Genomic DNA, 11,456 nt, shown 5'->3' with positions numbered 1-11,456 from the left:
GGGCTGGGGTTGTGGCTTAGTGGCAGAGTGCTTGCCTAACACATGCAAGGCACTGGGTTCAATTCTCAGCAGCACATATAAATAAATAAATAAAATAAAGGTCAATTGTGCATGTGTGTGCATATATATATATATATATTAGATATATATATATAGATATATAGATAGATAGATAGATAGATAGATAGATAAATAGATAGATAGATAGATAGATATAGAGAGAGACACTTCCTTTCCAAACTGGTGTTTCTGAACTTAATTTCCTAAAACCACTTTAGGATTGGCAGCATAATTTAAAAATTACCTTTAATTGTGGTAAAATCCACATAGTCAAGAATTTACCATCTTAACCATCTTAAAACATACAATTTGGAAACAGTAGGTACAGTCACATTGTTGTGCAACCATTATTATCCATCTCCAAAAATCTTTTCATCTTGCAAAACTGGAACTCTGTCCCCATTAACAGTAAGTTCCCTTTCCCCCCTGCCCCAGTGCCAGGAAACTACCATCCTACTTTCTGTCTCTATGAATTTGCTAAAATTTCTTGGAGTGCCTAAGTGAATAAATGCAAAACCAACTGAGACTTTAAACTAGCATAAAGATATACCTATAAACCACTTGCAGGAGAATAGATGAAGGCTGATGAAAATATCCTACTAAGTGATATTGTTGCTAAGTAATCTGCCCTAAAACCCTCTTCCTTCTTCTCCCTTTTCCCACTTAGCACATCTCATTTCTCACCAGGTGGTAAGTGGTCTTTGTATCATTTGTCTCCTTCAATTTAAGAGCTCTAATGATCTGGAAGAGCAGCAGAATACCAAAAAACTACAAGTCCATCATCTTTTCCCTTTTCTTCTTTCTTTTCTCCTCATCTTTGAAACTTGACATTACTGAAGAGTCTGAGCAGAATCATGTCATCAGCATCAGGTGCAGAAAAAAATACCTGCAACAGGCCCAAGCCGGCAGATACCATAGGCCAGGCTCTGAGGTCGCAGCTAGGAGCAAGCCAGCATTCCTCTGGATGCCTGGATGCAGAGTTCAAAGGAAATGTCTAGCACATTCTAACTTTAGTAAATCTCCAGACCAAAGGCAAAGGTTTCAGTAAATTAATAATCCCTGAGTGACATCCGATGAGTTCTTTCAAAGACATTTTCCTTCACCCTGCCCTGACCCCTGACCTCTAGTTCATTCCTTGCAAAATGAATGGGGCCCATCGTAGTGACTTTTCCATTAAGACTTGGCCTGTCTAAGCGGAAACCTTGAGCACAACAGATAATCAATTTGAACTTAGGCCTTTCTGCAAAAGTAGAATGTTTTGATGCATTTAATTTTTATATTATTGATTTTAGAGAAGTCTGCCTTATGAAAAAGTTGAAAAATGAAGGTCCCAATGAAAGCAAAATACTGTTCATAATCCCAATGTTTTTATGTCCAAATAAGAAGTTCCCAAATTATATATATACCAAATTATATATATATATATATACTTTAAAATATTTTTATTTTTTTAATTTTAGATGGACACAATACCTTTATTCTATTTATTTATTTTTATGTGGTGCTGAGAATTGAACCCAGTGCCTCACATGTGTGAGGCAAGTGCTCTATCACTGAGCTACAACTCCAGCCTCCAGATTTTATTTTTAATGCTCTATTTTCCTTTCCCTAAAAATGTAGTTGATTAATATTATTTTTATTGATACTGATAGGTCAAACATGAAACACATTGACAACTATAAATGCAAACTTGGAAGTTTAGTCCTGGGGTTAGGTTGTATGTTGCATTGTAACAAAAGAGGAAATACTAAGCTGGCATTCAGAAAAATGATGGACATTTACTGAGTTCCTAACATGCACTGGGAATGCTGCTAGGTCTCATGGTTGACCTCATTTAGTACAACTGCAACAGACATTATCTCCCAATTTTACAGATAAATACCGTGCTCAAGGTCACATAGTCAGTAAATGACCAAATCAGGATTCAAATCATGTTCTTTTTGTTCATTTGTTCATTGAAAATTAGTTATTAGGCACCAGCCTAATAAGTGCAGGGGGTCCCATCATTACTCTTCCAAGTGCATGGAAGTCCTGATATGTGTAAAACACTCTATATGAATTATCAGGGGTCTCCTCATATGGATCTGAATACTCAGGTGATATTACTGTCTTTGTATTGACTATGGAAACTGAAAAGAATGAATGACTTGTCCAGTCATTCATTAGTAAGGAAGCTAAGTTTTCAATCTAGCTCTGTTTGGTTCAAAAGCAATGCTTTCAATTATTGTATGCTAATTACTTCTCTGTTATGGACTGAATATTTGTGTCTCCCAAAATTCGTATTCTGTAACCCTATCCCCTGATGCGATATAAGGAGATAGAGTCTTTGGAGGGTAATTGGGATTAGATGAAATGATGAGGGTGAAGCCTTTGTGAATGTGATTAATATCTTTTTGAATCAAGAGAGATCTTGCTTTCACTCTCTGCTCTTCACCATGCGAGGATGCAACAAGAAGGTCTTCTGCAAAACAGGAAGCCCTCATCACATGTAGGATCTACGGACACCTTGATCTTGGATTTTCTGGACTCCAGAACTGTGAGGAAAAAAATCTCTGTTGTTTAAACTACTCAGTCTATGCTGTTCTGTTGTAGCAGCCCAAACTGACTAAGGCATTCTTTGAGTCTCAGTTTCTTTGTCTATAAAATGGGGTCCATAACAAATCTACTCACAAATAGCCAAAAGGTAGAAATAACTTTCAATGTCAATCAAGTGATGAATGCCTAAATAAAACATTTTATCCATATAATAGAATATTATTCAACCATTAAAAAGAAATAAAGTACCAACACATGCTACAGTACACATGAACCTTGAAAACATTATGCTACATGGAAGAAGTCAAACATAAAAGACCAAAAATTTATATTTCCATTTATATAAATGCCTAGAATCATAGAGATAGAAAGTAGATTGTTGGCTACCAGAGGCTATGGGTGGGGGACAAAGGGAAGTGACTATTAACAGATATGGAGTTCTTTTAGAGATGACAAAAATATTTTGAAATTAGGTAGTGGTGATGTTTGGATGATCTTGTGAATATATTTTAAAATATTGAATTGTATACTTTATTTATTTTTGGTACCAGGGATTGAACCCAGGGTATTTAACCACTGAGTCATATCACCAGCCCTTTTCTTAATTTTTTACTTTGTGACAGGGTCTCTCTAAGTTGCTGAGTCTGACTTCAGACTTATGATCCTCCCGTCTCAGCCTCCGGAGCCTCTGGGATTACAGGCATATCCACTGCACCCAGCTTGAATTGTATACTTTAAATGGTGGATTTTTAAAAAATATCTTTAATTGTAGATGGACATAATACCTTTATTTATTTATTTTTATGTGGTGCTGGGGACAGAACCCAGTACCTCATATGTGTGAGGCAGGAACTTCACCACTGAGCCATAACCCCAGTCCTTAAGTGATGGATTTTATAGAACATGAATTATATTTCAAAAATAACTAAATAAATAAGTAGCTAATATAATTACCTAACTCTTAGAATTTCTGTGAAGATTAAATGAAGCAATTCTAGGAAAGTGATTGCTACAGTTTAGATACATCAAAGCCTATGCCAAATGTTCACTTAGAAATGTCATAGACTAGATGATGTGGGTGGTCACAACCCTGCAGTGGATAGAGCACTTCCTGCCCATTGTTCCTTCCTCATCTGTGTCCATGAGACCTAGAGGTACACACCCTCCCAGGCCCTTTCCCCACCTTTGTCACTCTTTCCATTGCCTCCTGATCCAACACTCCCTTCTCCTCTCTCCCGACCCCCACATCCCCCAGTGACAGCAAAGCAGGACAGTCTCTGTATGCTCTTTGTTCAGGGGTGTGTTTCCTCTTTGAAACCTCAAATGGCACTGCCAACTGGACATAAAACTCACAACCCAGAGGAGAGGCACACATGAGAAATGCCAGGACCTGAGGGGTTCTTAACAAGTGACTAAAGCTAAGGAGAAAGAAAAGCACTCCTCTCTCAGAGAAAGCATGAAAATCAATATGAAAGTGCAAGCTCTAAATGAAAAACTACAAAGATATCAAATAAGGCTAGCACAGGAGATCCCCATGGAAAGAAGAAAGGAAGAACAAGCATGAGAGACATGGTGATGGGTCTCCTAGGTCCTGCAATGAGGTTCAAACTCATATAGCATGGCACTCTCCTGAAGGATCTGGTTGAGGGAACACCATTACTAGAATTCTGTTTTAGAAAAAATATTCTTGAAGCATGGAAAAAGTAATAAGATCATCAGGAAAGAAAGGAATTCAAGGATGGGGCAGGCAAGGGAAGAGGGTGGGCAATACTGAGTTCAGTTGGGTCATTTTGAGTCATATGCTTATGAGACTGAAGATGGAGCTTTCCAGAAGGGGCTGGATGATTAAATTTGGAGCATCAGAGGGAGCCCTAGGACAGAGAACATGAACACCACCAGGTGCTAGAGGAAGCATGAGTACAGTTGAGATCTTCAAGGGAGAGGGAACAAGGGGTACACAAAATAGACTGAAGAGAATTCCAGCAAATGTTGGCATTTGAGGATGGCAAGAGTGCAGCAGGTGCTCTGCACAGAGCACATGTTAACAGCCACTATTGTTAGCGTCTAGTGTTCAAAGCCCAGCTCCTCCACTTCCCATCTGTACATTTTTTTCTGTAAAAGTTATGAGCAGTCTTTTCACACCTGTATTTTACCCCCAGAGTACTGAGAACATTAAAAGTGTCAACCTGAGCAGGTGGGTCTAGAAATGCAAATAAACCTGATTGCCATGCAGGCAGTTTAGTTTACCAAAGTGTTCCTAGAGTTTGCTTATTTTTATTTCAAGCTTGAAATTTTTGCTATTTTTATGCTGTTGCAAGAAACTAACACAAGTAGGACATATTGTGGAATTTGCATACCCAACTACATATAATTATGATTGTCCTATCTTAATTGTAAGGACAAAATGAAGCTGAAGGCAGAACATAGCAACTTGCGTAAGAACCCTTCAATAGTGTTGAGGAAATGAATCACCTCCCTCCTTACTTTCCAGGGTAGGCTTCCCTTTTTTTTATTGAGCTAATTATTCTCTAGCAGTCTAACCAATAAGGAAGCAAGAGTTGAAAATTTGCCATATTTTGGACTGTCTTTCCAAGCCATTACTTGACTTTTCTGAAACGTGTGTATTTCAAAAGAAAAACTAGTTTAAAATATTGCTTGTCTCAACATATTCAAATTGAGCAGTGGTAAAGGAATACATTAAATCTGTTTTTAAAAGATATGCCCATTAAAGACACATTCAGACGTGATTGAGCACTTAAACTCTTTATGGTAAATGTGAGCCCCACTTAAATACCTCTGATTATCACCTCTGATGGCCTGTCAGGTTCATCAGAACCAAATATAGCCCAGATTCCCTCTTCCTGTCTGCCTGAGAATCCTGAACTGGGAAACATGTAGCCATCTGGTTCCCCTTTGGAATTACTGTGTATTATAATCTACAATCACATGTGATAAAAGAAAACGTAGGAAACATATGGTGCAAGGGGCCAAGTGTATTTGAATGATTGCACCAAGAGTCACTTTTAGCTCATTTTCTACGTGGACAGAATAAAAAAAATTCTGCAAAGTCATTTGCAACAGTATATTTGTTTGCCCAGTGTGATTGCATTCGTAAGCCATGCTTTTGATGTTAAATCAGAAAGTGACAGTGAAGCGGACTGACCATAAATCAACAGGTTACAACTGGGTCTCTCTGGCATTCTTCTCTACTCAGAATGTCACGCCAACCAGCACATATTGAGGCAATTCCATAAATTGGGTTATCTGGGGAAGGGGAGAAGTGAGCAAGAAGAAAAAGAATGGAAAAAAAGAACAGAGCAAGCTCAAAGAAGCTTTAAATTCCTGATAAGGATCAAGACGCCTCAGCTCATGTGATTTACTATACCCACAATTTTGTCTACTCTTGTAGACAACTTGGCTCCAGGTTTTTCAGGATATATGTTTTTAACTCAGTGGCATGCAGTAACAGCATGGTAGGATGGATCTGCCTTGATTGCTAAATAATGTATTTTCCCCAATAAAATGTTTTATTTGTTTTCCAAAGCAGAATCATCGTGTATTCTTCTCAATCCAACATTAGCTATTTTTTTACTTAACAATTACTTAATATGGTGCTTACTACACATAAGGCATTGTTCCAGGGTCTTGTAGATATATTAATCCTTAAAATGTAAACCATCTAATAATCATAACAGTCATACAACATGGCCATAATTACTACTCTCATTCATAGTTGAGAAAATTGAATTATATAAGTAACTTGCCCAAGAACACAAAACCAGGCAGTGGCAGATCTGGGATTCAAATTCATTTCTTGAATCATTTTGTTGGAATGAAAGAAAAGAGATTCACTAGGTTCTCTCAGGTAAAACAGAGAATCTCTTCAGGTACATGGGCTGACTGGAACTAACCCTGGATCTTAAAAGCCTTTGGTTAGCACCAGAGATTAGAATCTTTTCTCCCTTCTCAGTCATATCACATTGAGTCCTCCCAGAATCTCCCTTCTCCTGATCTGTGCCTCCAGATTATTGGTGGATTTTCATGGCTTCTACTCTTCCTCACAAATCCTCTCCCTTAGAGCTTTGTTTATAGCTCTTGAGTATGCACACTCATCTCTCTCCTTTTGAATCCGAAAGGTCTCATCAGGCCACACTGTAGTTCCCTAGCCAGCCCAGTATTACCTTTCCTTGGTCAAGCCCATCCTTGTGACTTGACCAATTTTATGAGTGTGCCAACTAGTCTCCAGAGAGGGCTTCCAGTTGTTCTTCCAACCCAATATGTACATGCCAAATCCCCGAGAAAGAAATGAATCTTTCTCCTTCCCTTGAATCTGGGTTGGACTTGTGATTTGCTTTGACCAATATACATGGTAGAAGATACTTTCTGGGACTTTGAGCTCAGGACTCAATACTGACAGCTTCTGTTTTCCTTCCACCTAGAAACCAGTCACCATGTTAGAAGCCTGACTACCCCAATTGGAAGTACCCCAAGCCTTGACATCATGTTTTAAGGAAGACCAGACATAGAAACAGAGATCAAAAGTGTGTGTGTGTGTGTGTGTGTGTGAAAGAGAGAGGGGCAGGAGGAGAGAGGGTCCTAGTAGAAGAGCATAGAGGCTCCAGACACATAAGACATTGGGCTTAGTATAGTAATCACTCTTGGAGGCAGAAGAATGAGCTAGAGTCCAAGAAGGACAACTCGAATTTCTCTAATAAAAGAGGAGAGACTCACAACTCTAAGGATGGATTGATCTTATTAAGACACATAATTATTTAAATTATTTGAAGCTACACAGTTAAAAATATCTCAATTAATTATATACATGAAATTCCTCCCAATATAACTAAAAGATGTCAAAGTCAGTTACATGTACAACTCTCAAAAGCAGAAGAGTCAGAGTGTAAGCAAGAAGAGAGTCTCTTGTGGGATATTGGGCTTGTTGTCAGAAAATGTAAAAATAAGGACCAGCTACTCTTACACAAAGCAAAGAAGCTGACTATTGGATGGCAAGGAGATGTATACATCATCGCAGCCCTGTCTGACTTTTGAACCTCTGTGGTGGCCAGCTCCTAAGTGTGGTATCTCAACTCAGTCCCATACTAGGTCTCTCCATTTGGTTTTCTCAGGGTTTCCTTCATAGAGCCCAGAGATCACTAAATCCACCTGTGCAGGCCCCACCTAGAAGAACAAGGGGTCAATGTACTTGAAACAACTTTCAACTAAGGACAGATGGGAGATGGTAGATAAATGCTTCCACTTCCCAAATTTTTGAGTAGCAATTATGAGGCACATTCTGCACAGTTCCCTAGAAGTCCCTGGGGGGGATGGCATTGGAGTTGCCCTCAACTGTAACCCACCCATTAGTGCATTACTAGGTTTTCCACTCACTTTGTCCCTCTCCCTACTGACTTCTTCACTCCTACTTCCTGCAGTCACCTCTCAAATTAAAAAAAAAAAAACTTCACCTCAGTTCTTATCACAATCTACTCTCTGAGGCTAAGAACAAAAGACAGCTGGATACTAAGGGTAAGAAAAGATGTGAGACTGAAAGAAGATCATGCACCTTGGGGAAAAATGAGAGATTAATTGGAGCTAGAAGGATCTCTACAAAGACAAATCCCAGATTGCCCCATGGATGACCTTGCCTAAAGAGGACCCTGCTCATTTCATACTAAAGAAATGAGAAAAGTTGGTGGGAACCAGAGCATTACAGTTAGAACACTCTTCAAGAAATTATCTTTTAAATAAAGGATATAAAGGTAATAATTAACTAGACTCTACTGTCATATATAACTAAAATGAACAAAAAAGTAATAACTATTGATGCACACAACTTGGATGGATCACAAGAGTATGCTGAGTGAAAAGAACAATCTCAAAGGGTTACAACTGTATGAGTCCATTTCTATCACTATCTCAATGTGACAAAATTATAGTGAGGGAAAACAGATTATTAGTCATTAGAGGGTTGGGGGAAGGGTGAAACTATCAAGGGGTAGGTAACATGAGGGAATATTTTTGTGATGGTGGAACAAATCTGTAGTGTGATTTTGATGGTCATTGGAATCTACACATGTGATGAAATTTCCTAAACACACACACACACACAGACTGCGAATGTAGCTCAGTGGTATGCCTAACATGTATGAGGCCCTGGGTTTGATCCCCAGCACTGCAAAAAATACACACATACACAAGAATACCTTAAAAGTGCTGCTAGTAGTGTTGTACCAGGATCAATTTCTAATCTTGACATGTACTTATCTACATAGAAGATATTAACATTGGGGAGAGCTGAGTGAAGTGTACACAGAAACTCTATGCACTATTTTCTGACTTCTTACAAGTTTTAACCTATTCCAAAAATTGAAGTTATAAAATTGAAGTGTATTTTTAAAAGGTAAATGTTAAGAGAGAGAGAGAAGAGGAGAGGAGAGGAGGAGGGATTCAGTCAGCTTTTCCCTTTCTTCTCCCTCACATGACTGCTTTGACCACATTATGACTTCCAAGAATGAATTAATGAGATAATCCAGGTCAAGGACCTTCCTCCAGAACGTTCAGACTAAATAATATTAATTATTACTAGTCATGATTATGATTATTATTGACAAACACAATACAAATTGTTACTCAAGCCACCTATCAGTGACCAGGCTAAGTATTTAGTTAAAGTATTTATTCTGCTGCTTAAGTTATGGGAATTGAAGAACTTTTTAAAATTTTATTTTTACAGAATGCATTTTTATTCATTGTACACAAATGGGGTACAACTATTCATTTCTATTGTCTGAGCATTATTTTTATCCTAATTCCCTTTGGCCCCAACTACTGAAGAGAATTCCAAGTTAGCTGAACATGATTCTGTTGAATGGAGGGATTGCTATCAGTGGTCAGGAAAACAAGTCTTTGATCCATAGTATCATCCAATGAACTTCATGCAACAATGGCATTGAACCTGATCCTCTTGAAAAGGATATCTGCCTCCCATATGCATGGCTTCTGAACAGAAGATTCTGAGTCTGAAATATAGGTACACACATGTGCAACTGAGAGTTCCAGGGCATAAGCAATATTTGTCAAGAAGCCATATAATGGGGCAGATAGTTGGGGCCAGGTGGTGAGGAAAAGGCTAGTAGGCACATGATGAGAGAATCAGTCACTGAGAGCAGATGTTAGAAACCAAAAGTAGGTTAATGGAAGGAAAGCAGAATTGGCAGAGAGCCTGCTGAGTTTAAATCTTTCACACAACCAATTAAGCAAATCATTGATAGGAAATGTTTAATAATACTTTATTATTTTAATGTCCTAAATGTTAAAGAAGCCTTAATCATTGAAGTTGTCAGATTTTAACTTTAAAATTCTTAAGGGCATACGTTCTGTGGCCACCTCCTCTGGGCCATTTCTCTTTCAATAGATTATGAGCCAACGGTTCACCACAAGTCACAAGAATGGGACGGACAGAGAAGCTACGACAAACACATGAATGAAGTGTTGGCATAGTGTTTTGCTCATGCTTCAAAATAGAAACCGTTCGACCCAATTGACAATAGCACAGTAGCCATTCATCCTAAACCCAGACAGAGCCTGGAAAGACAGAATACGAAGATCATAACTAATATCTAGCCACTTAAAATGAATGAATGAATGAATAAGATTTAGAATAAGCTGGACATTGGGGCATATGCCTGTAATCCCAGCTACTCAGAAACCTGAGGCAGGAGGATCACAAGTCCAAGGCCACCTTGGGCAATTCAGTGAGATCCTGTTTCAAAAAAAGTATTTAGAACAATGCATCCCCCCCTCAGATCAAGCTCTGGACTTACCCCAGAACTCTAATCTCTCTATGCTGAGCCCACTATTGCTAAGGAAATGGTCAAGAAAAAAAAAGAAATGGTAGACTTGAAGTGACAATATCTGCCTTGCTCATCCAGACAGAGGTTGGGATAAACTGATGGTGAGGGTACAATAGCCAGTGGTTTGTAAAAAGACAGGTTTGGAAGTGATTCCATTTCCAGAGTTACAGCTATAGGAGAGCCAAGAACACTGTTACAAGTAATGCCAAGACAGGACCTGCCCAACTTCTGACATATAGTAGGTATGGAGACAGAGTCTGTGGTACACAGGCCCACCAGAAGGAAACAAATTAGAGGGACATATTCACAAAGAAAAAGACTGGTGTATTATCTATGACAGCCATAGATCCCAGGACCCAGAGTAGAGAGTAAAAATGATATAAGGAGTACTGTAAAATGCAGCATCAAGTTGTCCAGAAAAACCCAATACAAGTGAAATAGTACAAACTAATCCTTTGTTCTCTTCATTTATTCAACATCTTTAGGTACCCATGGGATGTCAGGCACCACATGAACAGTGTGTTTGGCGAATTCATGAGCTCACCATTTTCTGAAGGAGAAAAACCACAAACATCCATGGCTGCAGCAGGATGGGGATATCATAGTAGTGACAGCCTTGAGGTGGTGTGGAGACCATAAAAACAAGCTACTTAAATTAGCCTGACTAACCAAGGAAGGCTTCCAGGAGGAGGTGATTCTTGAGTTGAGACTTAAAGGTACCTAGCCCACTAAGTGATTTCATACACTCCTAGGGTGTCGGCCACACTCTTCTCTAAAACTTTGGTCACACTCAGATCCTTCTCCTGAGGGCTGAACTGTCAATTCTGAAACACTCTCCCCTGGACCTCTTTACTCACAGGGCCATCAATCTGTGGCTGTTCATAACTAGACCCCTCACCTTCTCAAAACCTGCTCCTCCTCTTGTCTTGTCTCTTCTACCCAAGCTGGAAACTTGGAAGTAAATATTGACTTTTCCTTGTTCAGTTGGTCACTAAGATCCACTGGTTC

The sequence above is a fragment of the Sciurus carolinensis genome, chromosome X, assembly GCF_902686445.1.
Source record: "Sciurus carolinensis chromosome X, mSciCar1.2, whole genome shotgun sequence".
NCBI classification, from domain to species: domain Eukaryota; kingdom Metazoa; phylum Chordata; class Mammalia; order Rodentia; family Sciuridae; genus Sciurus; species Sciurus carolinensis.
This window is presented reverse-complemented; position numbering follows the sequence as displayed.